The 21037-nt window shown below is 42.9% G+C and overlaps 1 long non-coding RNA gene across 1 annotated transcript; it reads right to left on the bottom strand.

The window, feature by feature from the left end:
- Positions 1–17642: 17642 nt before the first annotated feature.
- On the bottom strand, positions 17643–20712 carry LOC128932529 (uncharacterized). Its single transcript, XR_013519468.1, has 3 exons — positions 20578–20712; positions 18020–18136; positions 17643–17781 (listed from the first exon to the last, which is right to left on the bottom strand). It is a non-coding gene; the product is annotated as an uncharacterized LOC128932529 (long non-coding RNA).
- Between the last annotated feature and the right edge of the window lie 325 nt (positions 20713–21037).

Raw genomic sequence — 21037 nt, 5'->3', positions numbered from 1 at the left:
GTGGAATGGGGGTTGGGTGAGTATGAAGGGAAAGAGACTGTAATTCTGCTGACATGTATTGGAACCAGCAGTGACTTTTGCCTGTGTTTACCCCCAAGTTTAATTTTTTTCTCATGCACACTGCAGTATGTGTGTGCAGAAGAAGGCACGTGGGTTTAATCGAGTCTGCCACGTCTAGCTCTCCAATCTTGAAGAGGTAAATTGGCCCTTCTGAATCTCAGTTTCCTTGTGTGGCAAATCGAGGATAATAAAAATACCTGTGTTGGAAAACGAGAGGGCCCTTAAGTGCCCAGCTCAAAGGATTTGCAAGGGGTCTGCAAAATGCATAGCCCGCCACTTAGCCTGGTGGTTGTTCAATAATAACACCTCTATTAGAAAACATAAGGTCACTTTTCTTTTCTTTTTTTTTTTTGAGATGGAGTTTCGCTCTTGTTACCCAGGCTGGAGTGCAATGGCGCGATCTCGGCTCACCGCAACCTCCACCCCCTGGGTTCAGGTAATCCTCCTGCCTCAGCCTCCTGAGTAGCTGGAATTACAGGCACGCATCACCATGCCCAGCTAATTTTTTGTATTTTTAGTAGAGACAGGGTTTCACCATGTTGACCAGGAAGTTCACTTTTCAAAATAGCTAGGGTTCTTTTATTTCTTCAAGGCCAACTTTGTGTAGACTACATTAGCACATATAAGTAAACTGAAAACCACAATGAGGAATGAGAGGTAAACTTGGTCATCAATGCCAGGTGGTACTCGAAGACCTTTGAAGAGCTGCGTCATCAGCAGGAAGGATCTGCCATATCCAAGTTGGTGAAGAAACCTAGCTATCATGGAAGTCAAGAAGATTTAGTCAGGAGTCCACACTGATTCAGCAAGACGCTGATTGTGGTCGTTTCTACAGAACGGCTCTGAAATGCTTCGTGCTCTACGCCCTCCACTCCAGCCCGCAGGTGTCTACTGTGAAGGCTGCTGCTTTCCGCCACCATGTGTAACATCCGGATTATCAGAAGCCATCATTTCTGAAAAGGAGCCTCCATGTGTCTCGGTTGAGTTTGGAAAATTTCTGGGGAAGAACTTTATCAACGTTGTCACCAGTCTACCGTATCACCTTCAAGCAAATTGTCAGGCCGATAGGGTGGGGTAGATGACCCGGGAGCCCTAAAGTTGGAGGGGACTGGCCAACAAGACTCAGCAAACTCTTATCCCACACTTGGTTAGCAGCAAGGAGTCAGCATGTTGAAATGCTGTGATGACTTATGACTTAGCTTCACAGCCTCCGTTTAGACCCTGAGAAACACGTCCAAACGGTGCAGGAATGATTTCTGAAGGATGGTCTGGGTATACTTGTCTTTGTTCATGTCTACCAGGAGTCTTTTCCAAGCAGCATTGCATTTGTTATCAAACAAGAATTCCCTGCGTTCCTCAAGTTCCTGTGAATAAACAGGACCCCCAGAGCATTGCCATGGGAGCCCGCAGAAAAGGTCCCCGCAGTGGTACCGTTAGAAGGAACTCTTCCAGAACCTTCTGATATGGACTGCTGATCTGCTTCTCCCGAGAATGCTGTCAAGGCCACAAAACAAACAAGAAGTTTAAATGAAACATTGATTGGCCATTATTAATACCCAATTTTTTTCAAAATAAAGCAATATTTCCATTTACTCTCCCTCTTTCTCTTCCTCTTTCTTCCTCTCCTTTACTTCTTTTTTTCTTTCCTTCTCTTAAAAAAAAAAGAAATCAACTTGTAAACCTCTAGATCCAGGTTGGCAATGTCTCTTTCATTGCTTGATTTCCTTTCTTCCCTTCCCTCCCTCCCTCCCTCCCTGCTTCCTCCCTTCCTTCCTTCCTTCCTTCATCCCTTCCTTCCTCCCTACCATCCTTATTCCCTTCCTTCCTGCCTTCCTCCCCCCCCCCAAAAAAAAAAAAAAAGAACTCTTTTATTTCTAGCCACAGCAACTGCAGTGGTAGAACTACCTGACATATACACACCCACCGGAAAACAGTGCGTGATTTGTCCAGTTAAAGGATTTCACTTCTTACGCTGTCTAAGTGTGCCCAGCTGAGCCACAGTATTTCCGTGGTTTCATATAACCATCCCCCGTCGCAAAGGTGTTGCTCAAATCTCAGAACAGGCATTCGCGTGAGTAAAACGCAGAAAGAGGATTGCCAATCTTCGTGTACTCTGCAGGCATCAGCACCTCGAGGGAAGAGCTCATTAACAAGAAGAGAGGAAAATCCAATTTCCAATGTGCAGTCTTTCGGCTGCAAATGCTGATAGCAATTTCAGTCAGTCTCTTTCATAAGTGCTGAAATCATTATGGTAACAGAATGGCCGACAGGCGCCTCATCTCATGCTCATTCTTGCAACCGCTACCTAAGCCTGATGATTTCTCTTTCAAAATAATTACAGGAGTAGCCACGCCGGCTATGAGGAAAGATGGGACCCTGTACACGCACTGTTTAACCTGAGCCAGAAAGAGCCTGGTTTATTATTCTTTTCTGTTGGGATCAAGGAATATGTTTTTTTGTTTGTTTGTTTCCCCCCATTGTGTGTTTAAAAAAAAAAAATTATTTGCTCACAAAGGGAAGGAACAGGGTAGGAGCAAACAACTTTTCGTTTCTTATTTTTGGTTGGCAACACCTCTCTAATGCAGATTTTGCAAATATACAGGCATGCCTGCGAGAGCCAGTATCACGTGGTGATGAAGAGCGGGTTTTCAGAGTCAGCCGGCCCTAGGTTTGAGTTCAGGTTCTCCCCACAATCGTTGCATCTTCCTGGGCAAGCGATTATTAGCTTCGGCACCTCCCTTGTCTGAACTGTGAAATTAGTATACAGTAGCCCTGATTTATAATTTTGTTGTGAAGATTCAATAAGCCATGCATAGCACCTGGCACATGACAAGCACTCAACAAACAGCAGCTTTTTATCACCGTGATATCTGTAACCGCTTCCGCTGTTCCTGTGGCAACAGCTGCTCCTTGCAAGAATCTATTGCTTCTCTGATCTCTATCGGGGGTCATCTCAGCCAACACCTCCAGAGGGCAGCAACGTGCAGTGACCTGGGACGCTCCCTAATGGGAACTGGAGTCTGCTGAGCTCTTCAGGGAAGTTTACTAGGGGTTTTGATTTGTTCTGTTTGAGATGCCAAGACAAACAAATCTGTATGACACAATCTATGTCATGGCCTTGGGAAAATAGGTGGCACTTCGACAACAACAAAAATGTAACAATAACGATAACATAATTGAGGGCCTTCTCTACAACAAGTATGATACCTACATCATCAGCAGTCCCCACAACCATCATGCAGAGCTGACAGGCTAACCCTCATTTTCCAGGTGAGAGAGACACTGAGATTCACAGACGGGAAGGAATTTTCTTTTCATAAGGATATTCTCGATGCCAAAAAAGACTGGAACGTGGCCACGTGCAGTGGCTGATGCCTGTGATCCCAGAACTCTGGGAGGCCCAGGTGGGTGTATCACCTGAGATCAGGAGTTCGAGACCAGCCTGGTCCAATGTAATGAAACCCCATTGCTACTAAAAAGAAATACAAAAATTAGTCGGGCGTGGTGGTGGGTGCCTGTAATCCCAGCTACTAGGAAGGCCGAGGCAGGAGTGTCACTTGAATCTGGGGGGCAGAAGTTGCAGTGAGCTGAGATTGCATCATTACACTCCAGCCTGGGCAACAGAGCAAGACTCTGTCTCAAGAAAAAAAAAAAAAAAAAGACTGGAATGTACGTCTGTCTGATTTAAAAATTCATGTTCTTTCTGTTCCACTTCATTGGCAGTAGAGTTCAGTTGTCTTATGTTAAGTTGCACCACGGTGACAAGCAACCCTAAACCCTGGTGGCCTGAAATCACAGAGGGTTATCCTCACTCGTGGTGTGTGTCAACTGTGGGTTGGACCCAGCTCTGCTGTGTGTGCCCTTGATTCCAGGAGCCCAGCTGGAAGAGCAGCTACATCTAAGACTTAACTATTCTCATGGCAGAGAGAAAATACCAATGAGGGAGCCCCCTGCTGACTCTTGGTCAAGTCTTTTATTCATTCAGTCCTTTAAAAAGACATTTATTAAGCAACGATATGTATTAGTCACTATCTCTCCTATTATAGAGCTTGCTTACAGGCCTGTGCAAATAATCAACTTGTTAAAACTATAAGAGTATAATTACAGATGAAGACAAGTACATTCAAAGAAAGGAACACTGGATCATGACAGTGCGTCATGGAAGAATTTCATCTAGTCTTGGTGGGCAGGGAAATAGCATCAAAGAAGACTTCTCCAGAGAAGTGTCCTTTGAACTAAGATCTAAAGGATGTATTAGAATTAACTATGCAAAGGAAGCCAAGAAGACCTGGCAGGGAGAGCCTGGTTCATTCGGGGCACCACAAAAGAAAGTGAACAGGAAGTGGCGGGAATGGCGTTGGGGAAGCCTTCTAGACCGAGGCTCTTGGCATCTTCCTATATACGTGGGAAGCTGTTAGAGATTTTAAGTCAGCTAACAATATTTACTTTCCTAGATGGGGAAACATATGACCTTCTAGGTCAGCCAACCTCTTAGTGATGAATTGATTGCTACAAGTGGACTCTAATAATGGCATCTGATGGAGACATTTGATCAGGCAGTGTTGATTCTTCCTCAGCAGAACTACTGAGTCATTGTGAAGAAATATATGTACTGCTGGGATACGGCTGTCTTCCTCACATAGCCTTATAGAGAAGTGAGAATGTGAAAGATCATTTGAACGAGGCTGAAATGTAGATGGTTTCATCAATTATCTGATGGAACTCCAATGCCTTCTTTTTAGAGCTGGATGGCAAAGTATATAAAGCCGTGCCCTGTGAGGAGGTAATTGTCATTGAGTCACACACCGGCTGTTCTTTCTAGGAGCCAATTGGCTCCATGAGACTAGAGTTAAAAAGATACGTGATACCAGTTTGATAGTAGAAATTTTGTGAGGTCTAATCTAAAAATCAGGCTTCACATTTTCCCCCACTCCAGACTCACTCCTACAATGACCCATGATTCCACCTGATAAAGACTAGAAAGCTAAACAGAAAGGTAATCTCATTCTTTTTTCCAAACACCAACACATGGACCCTTCCTTGAACTTACCTGTTTGTAGGGGAAGGCAATCACTTCCCTTAGCCTTACAAAGCAGCTGTTCCAAGACATTAATTGCCCTGTCATTTATGTGCCTCAAAATGATGCCATTTGACAGCGGCACAGAGTTAAATTTGCTTGCTGTGTCAGATTTTATTCCACCGGTTACCAATTTGCAGCAGGTTTTCTATATGACTTTTGAGGGTTTGTAATACACGAGTGCTGCTAAAAAGTTCCCTTTAGGCCGGGCGCGGTGGCTCAAGCCTGTAATCCCAGCACTTTGGGAGGCCGAGGCGGGTGGATCCTGGTCAGCATGGTGAAACCCCGTTTCTACTAAAAATACAAAAAATTAGCTGGGCACGGTGGCGCGTGCCTGTAATCCCAGCTACTCAGGAGGCTGAGGCAGGAGAATTGCCTGAACCCATGAGGCGGAGGTTGCAGTGAGCCGAGATTGTGCCATTGCACTCCAGCCTGGGTAACAAAAGCGAAACTCGGTCTCAAAAAAAAAAAGTTCCCTTTAAGAGAATCTCTGCTATTCATCATCATTAACCACCTTCTCAATCAATACACAACCCTCACTGTGTGGAGGAATCTTGAGAACTTACATCAACTTGTAGTTGCCAATCCCAAGCTTCCATCTTGCCATCAGCAGAGAAATAAGTGCATACACATACACGTCATGTTTCTTTGCATTGATAATGAAAAATGACTGATGCTCACAAGCAACCATTTAGAATCAAGGCATGCTTCCTGTCCAAAGCACCATGTGCTCACTCAGCTTTGTCAGCCCATGACAGAGCGATTTTCAGGGTTTCATTCTGTTAGCGGACAGCCATAGAACGTTTCCAGACAAACTAGCAGACCTTCCTCGAATGGGGTTTTCACGTTTCTTTCTTTCTTTGGATTCAGATGGAGGGTGGCCTTCCCATGACTTGCTTTGAGGGCGAGTTGGAACTACACTTCCTTGGGGCTACAAATGTCCACTACCGTGAAATTCAGCACACCCAAAACCTCAGTCAGAGCGGGAGGGGCTAGAGAAAGACCTTGCTGACTGTTAAGCAAAACTTAGATCTGTGTCAGGGAAACAGATGGCATCACCACAGTCAAAACCTCCCCTCTCTAATCACTCATCTGTGTAAATATACAAGAGTCAGTGGCAGCAGACAGCTTCGCAGAATTTACAGATGGAGAAACTCAAGGAGAAGGTTCAATAATGTGTTTGACGTCCCACACTGACAGGGTTTAATGCTTGGACTGTCACCTAGGAGTCTGTGTACCTAACTCATTCCTTAGGTACCTTCTCTGAGCGTTAACGTCTTCATCTCAAATATAAAAGCAGTAAAACTAAACCTACTGATAACCTGATAAGAAGTAGAGACAAGATTCAGTAAAAGCCCCAGCACAGCATGCGGTACTCTATGAGCAACTGAGCCACATTAAATCCCTTCCATTCATTATTAAAAAAAGGATTCATATCACACATCTTCTGGAGCAGGTGCAGTCTGGAGTGACACTGCTTGCTTCAATTATACCAAACAAGTCAAACGGCTATATTCGAAAAGGAAGAATTTTAAAGGAACAATGGCCCAAACTGGAGAAAGGAGAAATGAAATAGTAAAAATGTCTATGAGAGAACCATAAACTTTCAAAACGCTCGCCCAGGTGGCGGGATGTACTATCAAAGCAGAGAGTAAGTGCTTTTCAGGACATGCTCTCAAAGTGCGGATGTGTTTTATTTGTAAATTATACGTACACACATGTCCGAGTTACCTGTAAAGTGGATGTACTTGCAGTACTAATCCCATATATATCATACGTATGTTATCCCCTGCGACTATCTGTATTTATGTGCAAATATCCCATATCCATTACAAAATACACACAGACGGAAATCTGAAAGGGATGAGCTACAATGTTAATAACGATTTCTTCCTGCAGGTATGAAATTGTACTCTCACTAAAAGTGATTACTACTGATATTTTAGGGAGCATGATGGTGTTGAATCTATATCATTTAAAACTTGGTTCAACGCTCTGCAACTTAGTGGTTTACAGATCTGTGTCTAAGTATAACTCAGACGATTTCCCGACGTGGATTTAGTGGCTGGTGAAATTCAGGCAGAGACAAATAATCTTTGATCGTTCCCCAAATCTTAGTTTCTAGCCCCTCCCTTCATACAAACGTTAGATGAATTCAGCTAATACAGTTCCCTCCTCTCAGACGCCAATCAATGGTTTTTATTTGCTAATCAGAAGGTGCTGCATTTTAATATTTGTGACAAATGGGCTTGAAACTTCTGACACTCTTATGCTTACATTTTTCAAACTGGCTGGAAACTGGTTTCCAAGTTTTTAAGTGTGAAAACAGGAAAGTTGCTATAAGCAATTCACTTAAACTATTTTCCTCAAAAAAGTCACAGGATAGAAACCTTTCCCAAGATTCACTTTCAAAACATTCTCTTTATAGCATGAGATTCTTACAAAAAGTCATTATTTTTTCCCACACTGTTAGTTACATTTACCAAAAAGGGTAAATTAAATGCATTTATTACTGCTAGGCAGCACACGCTGACAGCCACTTTTCATCACAGAAAAGGTCAGCAATTTGGAGCTCTTGACTTTTGCAAAAGAAAAAAAAAAGGTGCGACTCAACTCCCCATTCACAAATCTCCTAACACTTCCGCAAGATGAGCAGCAAACTCAGTGTCAGAGAAAAATGTCCATGGTCACCCTTTATCTTTTCACAGAGTCTGATAAAGAGGACAAAATCTACAAATAACCACTTACCCAGGCCCGAATAAAGTGATTCACACCCTAATTTTCAGAAAGCGAGCAGAGGAGGGATGGGGTCAGGTAGAACTCCAGCTCTTCGCTTAGAACAATAGATGGTGCAGAAGCCACCACGTCATGTGGCCGTCTGCTGTGCAGATTGAATGTACATTTGTACATTAAGTATTGTCCAGAGACTGGGGGTGGGGGCAGTGGCTTCTTGCTGTCATCTCAGCACTTTGGGGGACTGAAACAGGAAGACTGTTTGAGACTGGGAATCAAGATCAGCCTGGGCAACATAGTGAGACCCCATCTGTACAAAAAATTTAAAAAAAAAAAAGGTTTTGATAGGTTTTGTCAATATTATTGTTCAGCTGAAATAATTTTTTAATTTCTTTCTTTTTTGTTTTCTGTTGACACAGAGTCTCTCTCTGTCGCCCAGGCTGAAGTGCAGCAATCACAGCTCACTGCAAACTCCACCTCCTGGGTCAAGCGATCCTCCTGCCTCAGCCTCCCCAGTAGCTGGGACTATAGGCGTGCACCACCACACCTGGATAATTTTTTCTTTTTTTGTATTCTTAGTAAACACAAGCTTCACCGTGTTGGCTAGGCTGGTCTCTAACTCCTGACCTCAGATGATCCACGCACCTCAGTCTCCCAAAGTACTGGGATTACAGATGTGAGCCACCACACCCAGTGTAATTCCCATCTCGATTTCACTGTTGACCCAATGATCATTCAGGAGCATGTTATTTAATTTCCATGCATTTGCCTGGTTTTGAGGGTTTCTGTGGAGTTGATTTCCAATTTTATTCCATTGTGTTCTGAGAGACTATTTGATATAATTTTGATTTTCTTAAATTTACTAAGACTTGTTTCGTGGTCTATCATATGATCTATCTTGGAGAATGTTTCATGTGCTGATGGACAGAATCTACATTTTGCTGATGGACAAATCTACACTCTGCTGATGGACAGAATCTACACTCTGCTGTTGGGTAGAATCTACATTCTGCTGATGGGTAGAATCTACACTCTGCTGATGGACAGAATCTACACTCTGCTGATGGGTAGAATGTTCTGTAAATACATGTTAGGTCCATTTGTTGTGGGGCATAGTCCATCGTTTCCTTGTTGACTTTCTGTCTTGATGGTCTGTCTAGTGCTCTCAGTGGGGTATTAAAGTCCTCCACTATGGTTGTGTTGTCATCTGTCTCATTTCTCAGGTCAAGCAGTAATTGTTTGAGAAATTTGGGAGCTCCGGTATTCGGTGCGTATATATTTAGAATTGTGGTATTTTCCTGTTGGACTAGCCCTTTGATCATTATAATGTCCCTCTTTGTCTTTTTTCCCTGCTGTTGCTTTAAAGTTTGTTTTGTCTGATATAAGAACAGCTATTCCTGCTCGGTTTTGCTGTCCATTAGGATGGAAACCCCTTTACCTTAAGTTTTTGTGAGTCCTTACATGTTAGGTGAGTCTCCTGAAGACAGCAGAAACTTGGTTGGTGGGTCTTATCCATTCTGCCATTCTGTATCTTTTAAGTAGAGCATTTAGGCCATTTACATTTAATGCCAGTATTGAGATGTGAGGCACTGTTCTATTCATCATGCTATTTATTGCCTGAATATCTTGTATTTTTCATTGTGTTATGGTTATATAGGTCCTGTGAGATTTCTACTTTAAGGAGGTTCTATTTTGGTATATTTTGAGGATTTGTTTCAAGATTTAGTGTTCCTTTTAGCGGTTCTTGCAGTGCTGACTTGATAATGGTGGACTCTCTGCCATTTGTTTGTCTGGAAAAGACTGTATCTTTCCGTCATTTATGAAGTTTAGTTTCACTGGACACAAAATTCTTGACTAGTCATTGTTTTGTTTAAGAAGGCTAAAAGTAGGACCCCAATCCCTCCAAGCTTGCAGGGCTTCTGCTGAGAAATCTGCTGTTATTCTCAGAGGTTTTCCTTAATATGTTACCTGCTTGTGCTTCCCAGCTCTTAGGATTCTTTCCTTTGTCTTGACTTCAGATAACCTGATGACTATGTGCCTAGTTGATGGCCTTTTTGTGACGAATTGCCCAGATGTTCTTTGAGCTTCTTGCATTTGGATGTCTAGATTTCTAGCAAGACTGGGGAAGTTTTCCTCAATTGTCCCCTCAAATATGTTTTCCAAACTTTTAGATTTTCCTTCCTCAGAAACACCACCCTTAGGTTTCGACATCTAACATAGTTCCAAACTTCCTGGAGGCTTTGGTCATTTTTTTTTTTAATTCTTTTTTCTTTGTCTTTGATGAACTGGGTTAATTTGAAAGCCTTGTCTTCAAGCTCTGAAGTTCTTTCTTCTGCTTGTTCAATTCTGTTGCTGAGACATTTTAGTGCATTTTGCATTTCTCTAAGTGTGTCCCTCATTTCCAGAAGTTGTGATTGTTTTTATTCATGCTATCTATTTCACTGAAGAATCTTCTTTTCACATCCTGTATCGTGTTTTTTTTTTTTTTTTTTTTTGTAGGAAGGGAGGAAAGGAGGAAGGAAGGGAGAGAGGAAGGGAGGGAGGGAGGGAGGGAGAGAGGGAGGGAGAGAAGGGAAGGAAGGAAATCAGGCAGTGAGAGAGACATTGTCCACCTGGATCTAGAGGTCTACAAGTTGATTTCTTTCTTTCTTTCTTTTTTTTTTTGAGAGAAGGAAAGAAAAAAAAGAAGTGAAGGAGAGGAAGAAAGAGGAAGAAAAAGAGGGAGAGAGGAGAGAACGGAAATGTTGCTTTATTCTAAAAAAAAATGGGTATTAATAATGGCCAATCAATATTTCATTTAAACCTATGAATAGGTGTGATGTGGTATTGACAAGAATGTATATTTTGTGTATTTGAAGTGGAGAGCTCTATAAATAATTGTTAAGTTTACTTGTTCCAGATCTGAGTTCGAGTCCTTGATATCCTTATTAATTTTCTGTCTCATAGAGTCTAAGTCTCTATGTATCTGGGTGTTAGGGTCATTAGCTCTTATTGTTGCATTGATCCTTTTACCACTATATCTTTGTTGCTTTAAAATCTATTTTATCCGATACAAGAATTGCAACTCCTGCTTTTTATTTATTTATTATTTATTTTTTCTCTCCATTTGGTTGGTAAATCTTTCTCCATCCCTTTGTTTTGAGTCTCTGTGTATCCTTGCATGTGAAATGGGTCTGGATGTAGCATACCATTGGGTTTTGGCTGTATCTTTTGATTGGGGGATTTAATTGACTTAAATTTAGGATTACTGCCATTTGATGTTAACTAGCTGTTTTATCCATTCATTGATGTAAATTCTTCTTTATGTTGATGCTCTTTACTTTTTGGTATATTTTTAGAAAGGCTAATACTGGTTGTTTCTTTCTATGTATAATGCTTCTTTCAGAAGCTCTTGTAAAGCCGGCCTGGTGGTAATAAAATCTCTGAGTACTTGCTTGTTCATAAAAGATTTCATTTTTCCTTCAGTTGTGAAGCTTAGTTTGGCTGGATATGAAATTCGTGTTTTTTATTTCTTCAAGTTGGACTTCACTTTTCCCTGGTGCCTCCTTGATAAGCTTAACAACCTTCTGAATGACTTTTCTAGCAATTCAGAGACTTCATCTTGGTTTGGATCCACCGGTGGTGAGCCGGTAGATCTCTTGGGGGTACTAAAGAAATCTGTTTCGTCATGTTACCACAACTGTTTTCCCGGTTCCTTCTAATTTGGGTAGACTTTATCAGAGGGAAGATCTAGGATTCAAGGGCTGGTGTTCAGATTCTTTTATCCCATGGGGTGCTCCCTTGATGTGGGGTTCTCCCCCTTCCCCTAGGAATGGGACTTCCTGAAACCTGAACTGTAGTGAGTGCTTTTGCTCTTCTGTTTCTACCCACCCAGTGGAGCTACTTGACTCCAGGCTGGAACTGGGGAGTGTCTGCAAGAGACCTGCGATGTGACCTGTCTTCAGGCCTTGCAGCTGTCCATCTAGCACTCACTCTGGTGGAGACAGCATGGGAGTGAAGTGGGCTCTGTGAGGGCCTTGGATGTGTTTTTGTTCAGTGCCCCGGTGTCTTGTTGGGTGGCCTTTAGCCAGGAGGTGGCGCTTTCAAGAGCTCATCAGTGGCCATCCTTTAGGGAAAATGCAAACTTGCCCTTGGGACACCTGGTTAAGTATTCTGATTTCTCCTCTCTGGCATTAGGCAGAGCCATAGAGGTCCCAAGAAACTAGGACCTTTGTCTTTGGCTACCAGGGCAGATAGAGAAAGACCACCAGGTGGGGGCAGGGATAGATGTGTTTGAGCTCAGCCACTCCTTGGGCAGGGCTTTCTGGGGCTGCTGTTAGGGATGGGGGTGTGGTTTCCAGTCCATTGACCACTGCCTCTGCTGAGTCATACAGGTCACCAGGGAAGTGGGGGAAAGCCAGCAGTCACAGGCCTCACCCCACTCCCACTCAGCTCACAGTCCTGAAGCCCAGTCTCCCTCCTGTCGCATCCCCCAAAAGCACTGAGTCAATATCCAGGCAGCAGGTGATCAGGGCTGAAAGCTTGCCCCACACCACGAGCCTCCCCACTGAGAAACCAAGCAGACTTGCAGTTTTTTGTCATCTCAGGGAGCCTGCAGCAGTGATCCGGTTCCTCCAAAGGGTCTGTGGATGCTCTCGGCTTTCTTGGTGTGTTCCTGACGTCGTTCCTGGAGCAAAAGTTCACGACGTGAGTCTCCACACACTGCCCTGTCCATCCAAAACGGAATCACAGCTTTTCAGCGAATATCCAATAAAACTTTGAGAACTCCTGTCCCACTCTCAAAAGGTCAGAGTGTAATTTTTTAAAAATGAATTGTTCCAATAAAGTAGCAGCTGTGGAGAACGAATATCCTTTTCTATGCCCACTAAACGGTGCTTCATATAAAAGCGAAGGTCTCTTGAACCAACGAGTAGCTGTTCAAGTTAAAGACCTGTGCAGAGAATAATGTGTAGGTGCAATTCAGAGAGTTCTGGAATTATAGGTACAGTATAATTGAACTCAGGGGTTACAAAAAGAGCTTTGAAGACCAATGATCTCTGTTTACTCATAGAACAATAAAAGTTTGTTAAAACCTATTTCCAATCATTCACTGTTCCCTCCGAACTACAATTCCTTCCAGCACAGTCCAGGATTTATGGTGCGGGGAGCCTTCAGCCCAGCTGCAAACTCCTTGAGCAACAAGCCCAGATTTGACGGGGGGTTTTTATGTTTTAGGACTGAAGATCAGATTAGACAGCCGGAAATCCCAATCCTCCCCCCACCCCATTAATTCACTTTATAATAAAATACAGTCCCCTTTCTATCCACTTGGTCACCCATAAAATGTAGGCATGCGTCAGCCTCACCTGTCACCGCTCATTTCTTTTGATATTAACCAATCAACCTCTATGCTTCTTACCGCCCGGGGCCCACTCATTCAATGATTTCCAATCTGTGATCACAACTGTGTTCAAACTCATAGAAGACAGAGCAAAATCGCAGCGTACTTTATCGACTCCTCAACCAATGGCCAAGAACACACAGCCTTGTGCGAGGGAAATCATTTGTGTAACTGACAGCATTTTGCTCACAGTGGTTTTGAGAATATTTCAGAAAAAGTCACAATAAGAAGTGATTCTAGTGCCTCCTGAAAACTGGCTACTAACGATTCCGCTCAGGGTCAATATTCATTCAGTGCACCCACTTAATAACCATCCTCCTTCCTGTACCTCATCATCTAATAAGGTACACGTCAATAAATTGAGGGTAAAAAGTCACTTCCCGAAACTTAGATTTAAACGTCTCTAACTCAACTATTTATTAACCACCTACACTTACATAATAAAGTAATTCTTAGAGGGCAAAACTGAAATGCTCTGTTCTAGTGCTGAGGACACTAGGAATAAGAGATGTTGTGTCTCATAGCGCAGAATTTTGGAACTGGAAAGAGACCATCTAGTTTAAAGTCCTTCCCATAGTGAGAAAACTAAAGCGTGGAGAGGTGATTAAGACATTCTCAGGGTCAGCCAGTAGTGATGGTATCAAGATGGGGGCCCCGTTTCACTGAGACTGTGACCTGTTCCTTTTACCACAGTGCTTTCTGATAGGCGGTTATACACGTATTCTTAAGTGACCTAAAATTATTTCCCTTGAGTTTTTCTATCGCCAAGTGAATTCGTTAAAAAAAGATACCAAGGCAATAGAAAACCTATTGTGTCCACCTCCTACACACACCACCCCGTCCCACGCACATCACAGAAAGCAAATCTCATCCTCCTCTGTTTATAATTGGGAGCTCATTCTTCTAGTTCCCCATCTTACAGAACAATTTCTGGCTCCTGGCAAGTTTGACATAAATCCTGGAGCATATAATTGACACAGTGCGCCACAAGAATCAGAGAACTCTGTGGGATAATGGACAGTGTGCCCACTGAGGGCAATGTGACTCATACATTTAATCTGCCAATGAGGCTTGCAGCGTGGCACAGTTCCATTCTATTAAATGATTTTCGTCTCCTCCTTCAAAGCCCCGCTCAGTGACGGTGCTTCCTGGGCAGCAATTTTCTGACCACATCGTGATTTCACGATAATCCATTTCATGTCATAGCAACATAATGGGGGGTGGGGTGGGCTGGGGGGATAGTTCTTAGTCACACCAATTTCTCCTTATTTTTTCTTCTAGGAAGACAGAAAATTTCAGGTAGTATCTATCCAGCCATGACTGATATGCTTTTAAATGACATGTGAGTTTTTTGACAGGTATTTTTCCGTAATATGAGAAAATGGATAGTGCAGACACAGAATGGGAGTTCTGTTTGTCAGTGCTGTGGTCCGAATGTCTGTGCCCCCCATCCTGAATTTATGCGTTGAACTCTGACTTCAAAGGGCTAGGATTAGGGCATAAGGCAGTAGGGACATTTGTGAGGGGTGATTAGGTCTTGGGGCAGAGGCCTCTTGAATGAATTACAGCCTTTATAGAAGAGGTCCAGAAAGCTCTCTCGCCTCTCCTGTCATGTGAGGGTCCAGCGAGGGGACAGCTCTATGAACCAGGAAGCAGACTCTCAAAGACACAGAATCCGCTGGTGCCTTGACCTTGGACGTCCCACCTTCCAGAACCGTGAAAAATCAATGTCTGTTGATTATAAGCCACCCAGCTTATGATATTTTGTTCTAGAAGCTCTAGTGGACTAAGACAGCTGGTAAAAAGTTGTTGAACTCCTACTATGTGCTAGGTTGTGCTGCTACAGAAATCAGAAGACATTTTCCATGATCTCTAGAATTTACTCTCCAAGGGAGAAAAGCTGAATTGAGTTTCTGTGTAGTAAGTTTGAGAATGAGGAACAAAGGAAACAGAAGGAGTGTGTCTACAGGTCAGGGAACACTCCCTTTCACCAGGGAAGGTGATGTGTGAGCTAGTTTCCAACTGTCAAGGAGAGAGGGAAGACAGTGGGAGCCTGCGCAGTCATGGGGGAGGGTGTCAAGCCTGCAGGAACCACATGTGTTCTGGTATCACAGAGGCTGCATGAGGAACAGGGAGTCTCAGGAACTCCCTGGCAAGCCAGGTAAAAAGAGGTGAGCCCCCACTTCCTCTGTGGTCTCTCCACCCACAGAGCTCTTAACCCCCAAATGCCGGGGATCACCCAGGATGTTTAGTTTGATTGCTAGAAGTAGATTTCAGAATTTCTAAGCACCTTTGAAATGCAGCTCCCAGTCACTTACATGCACGCCTCTCTTAAGGACTGTGGGGAATTAGTTCTGGTTTTCTGAGTATTGCCCTCAGGCTGAGAGCCTCTGAAGTACAGTAACAGCACAGACGAGAATACAAGAGGCACAATTTTCCCGTTAAATGAAAAACTCTGGGCACTATCAACTCCTCTTAATAACAAGTGACTTCCCATTTGTCACCTGGAAAACGAAGGAACAGGAAGGAAAAGGAAAAGGAGAGAAGCTTTATTTATGTTTGTTTAAGCTTTAAGTTCGGGGGCATAGATGCAGGTTTGCTACACAGGTACACTTGTGTCATGGGGGGTGTGGTACGGATTGTTTGATCACCCACGTGTTAATCCTGGTACTCACTCATCTCCCTCCTCTCACCCTCCACCCTCTACAGGCCCCAGTGTGTGTTGTTCCTCTCTATGAGTCCATGCGTTCTCATCATTTAGCTCCCACCCATAAGTGAGAACATGCAGTGTTTGCTTTTCTGTTCTTGCACGCATTCGGTCGCTTAGAATAATGGCCTCCAGCTCCATCCATGTCACTGCAAATGACATGATCTCATTCTTTTTTATGGCTGCATAGTATTCCACATATGGAATGTGGTATATGTACCACATTTTGAAAACTTTATTATAAAAATGTCTTATTTCTTAAAACAGCTAGCCGCCCAGCATTATTTGGGGGGGGCTTCTTTATATGTTTTATTTTAGAATCTTTGAATTTCCCTAAAAATATAACATATTTTAAAGATAACTGGGCGTTGGGGAATAGGTCAAAGAATTAAAAGTCTGTGAATATTTTTTCTGAGAATACTAGAATTTTAAAATCCTTAGCAAGGGACTGTCTAAAGGAATATTTTAAAAATCCTTATCTTTTCAGAAACAGGTAAGTCTCACAACACCTTCTGGATAGACTATTTGAGTCGAATTCAAAAAGGTCAGATGATTTTACATGGCAAATGTAGGGCACAGAAAGAATGGATAGTATTGTCCATAGTAAGAATGATGAATTCTGCAGGTTGGTGTCTTTATGGGAAATGAGACACAGAATAACAGCAACATTCACTTGCAAGTCTTCCTTACTCTGCAGTCATGCCCCCGCCTCTGTCTCTCTCTTTCTCTCCCTCCCTCCTTCTGGTGGGTACTGCTTCGTGCCTAACTCTGGCTTACATTTTAAAGGCAGTAATTAAGCCCTAGAAACTTCTGGTGCCAAAGCTGTTCTGCGGCACTGTTAGTGTACTGTAAATCACCATCCCCTCCCCGTGGGGCTCCTTCCCAGAAGCTGTCAGAGGCAACTCCGTGTTTATGGGGAGAGTCTCTCAACGCTTTATACTCATTGAGATAAAATTAAGTCAAAGAGCGTTCAGTTAAAATGGCAGAGTAATTAAGTCAGCCCTCCTTGGTCCCTCTAGAATAAATGATTTCTGAATTATACTCTTTAGCATTTCTCAGAGGTGGACACTTGACTCTATTTTAATTTGCTCCTTCTGTCCACATGTCTCAGTTTAATTCTGAACAGCCCACTAAACATTTATGCAAGATTTCCCTTCCAACAAATTAAGCATTCATTTGCATATACCTTGTATCCTTTAAAGGTTGTGTCCTGCTTTCATGACCTTTAAGCATGACGAAGATTGAGTAGAGAGTGGACATCTATGGGACGTCCTGACAGTAGACATCAATGGGTTATCTTAACAGGGTCTGCTCTAGTTCTGCCACATTCTAGAAAATTCCATCGCTCTGACTCTCCATTAGTCTTTGGTAACCAGCTCCGCATCTATGAGAAGGCAAATGGGGTCTCCCTGATTATGTTTCTGGGGTCGCTTTGATGCTCATGTGTTTTGTTCTGTTTGTTTTTGAGATAGTGTCTCGAACTCCTGACCTCAGGTGATCCACCTGTCTTGGCCTCCCAAAGTGCTAGAATTATAGGTGTGAGCCACCACACCCGGCCTGATGCTCATGCCTTTATCACTCATACACTTGCCTGTGTCTAGAAATCCTTCTAGAGGGAATGTTTGGGAATTACTGCATCCTCAGCACACTTACCATCCTCTGGCACTGGATACTTGCCTGAGCATTCCAGACTTGCTTGGCTACAAGGGCATGGCCACTTGGTTTGCCCTGGTCCCATAAGTGTTGACTCTGGTACAGTCTCTCAGTCTCGGCCTCTTGGTGGTCTCTGCATTCCAGAAGCTTCCTTTGGGTTGCAACCCATCTCTGTAAACATCAAGTGACGTTTTCATTAGGAGATGTGTAGCTGAAAAGCTAAGGTTCCAATTTCATTTCATATGAAGAGAAACTGAGATTTACACAAAGCTCTATAGGAAATAGTAATAAAGCTAGAGTTGGCTATTGCAAGACGAAAATAAACAAGGAATGTTTGCTCACACCAGGTGTTACCTGATAGACCTGGGGAGGAGCAGTTCATCAAATACAGCAATTCTGAGTTACTCACATGAAGGAAAGAAGGCAATCCTCAATACTCATGAGGTTCAGACATTTCCCCACAGAGTTTTTATCCAACTTCTCACATCCTCATTGATGTGAATTGTTCCTGGTTTGTGTCCTTTCACTGTGGGGGAAAGTGACAAGCAGTGAAATTGACAAGGCAGCAACTTAGAAGACCAGAAGAGAGTGAGCTTCCCGAGTAGTCAACAGTTGGCCAAGGATGTTGACCTCACAGTGAAGGTGGTTTTGAGAACGAGAACATGACCAGTGTTTAAAACTCTTACTCCACCCGCTCTTTAGATGTCTGTAAACTCCTGAAAGAGAGATCCGCGTGCTCCACCCGCTCTTTAGACGTCTGTAAACTCCTGAAAGAGAGATCCGCGTGCTCTGCTTACGACATACTCTCATAGCACTGAGCTCGGGGGCTTATAAGTACAGAACTTTCACCAAAGTACTGTAGAATAAAGAATGAATTAATATTATCATAGCCACTGGGATTGGATTTCCATATCATATCCCGGAAATAAACACAGTGAGATGCAACCTTATTAAGATAATATCAAGGTCGTGAAAATATTTCTGGTAGAGCTAGATGTTTCTATTTCTTTAGGGCCAAGATTACTATGTACAGTAATAGAATGAAAACAGATTAGGAAAATTCCCTGACATAAATAAGGGTTAGTGTTACAGTAAAAAAACAGAATTTTCATTGAGGTGCACAGACATTTTAAAAGATGTATGTCATGGGTTGCCACTGTATTTTGATACTTCCCAATGGCGCTTTATGTAAAAATTGAACTTTGAAAGAATTTTATAATTCATTTTAAACTTAATTTTGCACATTCATTATTAACCAAAGAGGTATACAAGTGTGATAGAAGACCTTGCTAACAGTGGCTACCCAGGGACTACACGAACTGTGCTGTATTATGCAGTTGTTCTTTTGCATATTTCATTTACTCGGGGGGAAATATTATAATTTGTAATTTCCATATTGCCAGATTGTTGTGCATTCTCCAATGATTACTCTATTTGTTTGGAATCCGTAAGACAATCTGACTTCCCAAACACTGGAAGAATGTCAGAGGGCTGCATTCCAGCTGAAAATGGGAAAGACCACAATTATTTCTCAAGAATACCAGCTCAGCATCACCATTTGTTACAGCACCTTCCAGTCTATTTCTCTTTTCTTGCCTGAAGCTTAACTATTTGATTTCATCTTGGTACAACAACATTTTCAAAAATGTAATCGTAAATATTATTCTAATCCTGAAATGAGAAATGTGGGGGATGCAGTTATAAGTGTGCTGTATGCTGCAATTGCCTTACAAACGAACCTGGATTTACGGGGGACTACGTGCAGTCACTCTCTTGCAAAGACTCGGAACAATTTCCACAGCATTTAATATATGAACTGTATAAACAGTTTTCAAAAATTATGAAGTCAAAGAAATTCTATTTGGTCCCCGCCTGTACATTGTCCACACTTAACAATGTTCTCCTCAGCTCCCTCCCAGCCCAGACACGGAAAGGTTCTAATGCCATTATGCTGCTCTCACAGCGGCCCATTTAATTTTGCTTTGCTTCATCAGGTCGTTCCTCCAATAGGTTTTGCAATTAGAACCCATGTCATGTCAATCAGGAAAATTTGTTTGTTTAATTCTATCCAGTCAGCAAGTATTTATTGAATGCCTGCTTGGAGCCGAGTGCTGAAAATACTCTTTTCTGCGGTATTCTGGGCTGCTGGCTTGTGGGTCCTTGAAGGATTATTTTTTTCCAGGCTCCTTCTTCAAAGTCCTACTTCTTTCAACCAGAGAGCACAGATTAAAAGGATAGCTAAGGGAACTTGTTTTCAACTTTATTTTTCTTACCCATTAGAGTTACTGAGAAATTTTCATGCATTCAACACTGTGCCTAGGCAATGAATATATGTAGCAGAAAATAATAATGATAAATATGTAAAAATATAGGAGCAATCTACTAGATATCTATATGCTAGTAGTGTAGCTTATTAAGACGGTGTTTTGTTTTATTTGTTTATTTTCTGTCGCCTAGGCTGGAGTGCAGTGGTGCAATCTCAGCTCACTGCAATCTCTCCCTCCCAGGTTCAAGTGATTCTCATGCCACAGCCTCCCAAGCAGTTGGGATTACAGGTGCTCACCACCATGCCTAGCTAATTTTTGTATTTTTAGTAGAGACGGGGTTTTGCCATGTTGGCCAGGCTGGTCTTGAACTCCTGACCTCAGGTGATCTGCCTGCATCAGCCTCCCAAAGTGCTGGGATTACAGGCGTGAACCACCATGCCAGGCCCAAGGTTGTGTTTTATGAGGCACTATATCATAGAGGTCAAGTGCATGAACTTTGGAGCCAGACTCAAGTCCCTGGTCTGTCAGTTGCTAGTTGCTGACCACAAGCTAGTTATTTAACTTCTCTCTGTCTCAGCTGCTCATCTGTAAAATGGGAAGAGTAATAGCGAATGCCTCATAAGGCTGTTGGAGGATTAAATGAGGTAATTCCCATAAGCCATTGTGGTTAGATGACAAATCAAGATGTCTAGAGGCTCACCTGGGTCCCTGGGAGAAAGCTGGCTCCGGGGGTTCGAGTTAGCTCAGCTCCAGACGCTCCGCTTTCTGAAAAGGCCATTTCCCCAGCCAGGAAGCTTCCATTATCACATAGTCATGCCGACGTGCTGGACCCCAGAACATCAAATATGTAGAAGTGATTCTCAGTGGGACTTCCCTCTGTTCTTGAACATTGGCCAGAGTATACTGTGCACTTATGCCCTGTCGGAACCGCAGGGTGAAGCGAAGCCGCAGCTGCTGTGACCTCTAAGTCCTCTTTGCTATAAGTTACCCTTCCCCATGAACTTTGTATATTTGCACCAGAGCCAAGGAATGCAAGTGCAAAGGCGAGGAAGGCTTCCCAGAGGGGATGTCCGAGTTGGTTCTCAAAAGATGAGAAGGATCTTCGCAGGATATAGAGGAGTTGACCCACTGAGGCCCTTAGGCAGAGCAGAGGGTCAAAG

This window comes from Callithrix jacchus, chromosome 7 (assembly GCF_049354715.1).
Source record: "Callithrix jacchus isolate 240 chromosome 7, calJac240_pri, whole genome shotgun sequence".
Lineage (NCBI taxonomy): Eukaryota > Metazoa > Chordata > Mammalia > Primates > Cebidae > Callithrix > Callithrix jacchus.
This window is presented reverse-complemented; position numbering and strand designations above follow the sequence as displayed.